This window comes from Lipotes vexillifer, unplaced genomic scaffold, assembly GCF_000442215.2.
Source record: "Lipotes vexillifer unplaced genomic scaffold, Lipotes_vexillifer_v1.1 scaffold965, whole genome shotgun sequence".
Lineage (NCBI taxonomy): Eukaryota > Metazoa > Chordata > Mammalia > Artiodactyla > Lipotidae > Lipotes > Lipotes vexillifer.
The window spans coordinates 1,359,132-1,359,658 of NW_006769686.1; the positions used below are offsets into that span (position 1 = coordinate 1,359,132).

The following is a 527-nucleotide window of genomic DNA, read 5'->3' on the forward strand; positions in this document are numbered from 1 at the left end:
AAATTCCTCCCTCTGGACCGCTCTTCTCTTACCTAAGGCCTCTTTCTCCTTCATGATGCAGTTCAAGTGAGTGTCAGCCCTGGGAACTCCTCCCCACGCCCCTGGTCACCTCTGCACCTCCATCTCTGACTCCCTCCCCGGGACCTCCAGCGCCCAGCCCACGGTGCTTTGGGTGGTCCTTCCTCTTTTCTTGCACACGTCACACCTCCTGTAAGCTCCTTAATGACAGAGCTTGTATGTCCTGCCAGGCCCAGAACTGGAGGCCTTGCATGCAGTAAGTGCAAATACATTAGATTATAAATTACAGTAAGAGTTGTTTGCATTGTATCCAGCCCATGCCAGATACTTGACATACATTTTTTCTCCATAATCCTTTCAGCAACCCTGCAAAAGTATCCTCATTTTACCAGTGAGGTCAGAGACATTAACGAACTTGTTCCAAGGTCACACAGCTAATAAATGATGAAGCCATGGCTTGAACCTGGTTCCCTCTGATTCCAAAGCCCTTTCCCCACACCATGCTTCCT

The 527-nt window shown here is 49.3% G+C and overlaps 1 protein-coding gene across 1 annotated transcript in view; it reads right to left on the reverse strand.

Annotated features, from left to right (window-relative positions):
• The window catches only part of SPEG (striated muscle enriched protein kinase), a 57,915-nt gene that overhangs the window by 22,464 nt on the left and 34,924 nt on the right, over nucleotides 1–527 (reverse strand). The gene's annotated exons all lie outside the window — the stretch shown is intronic.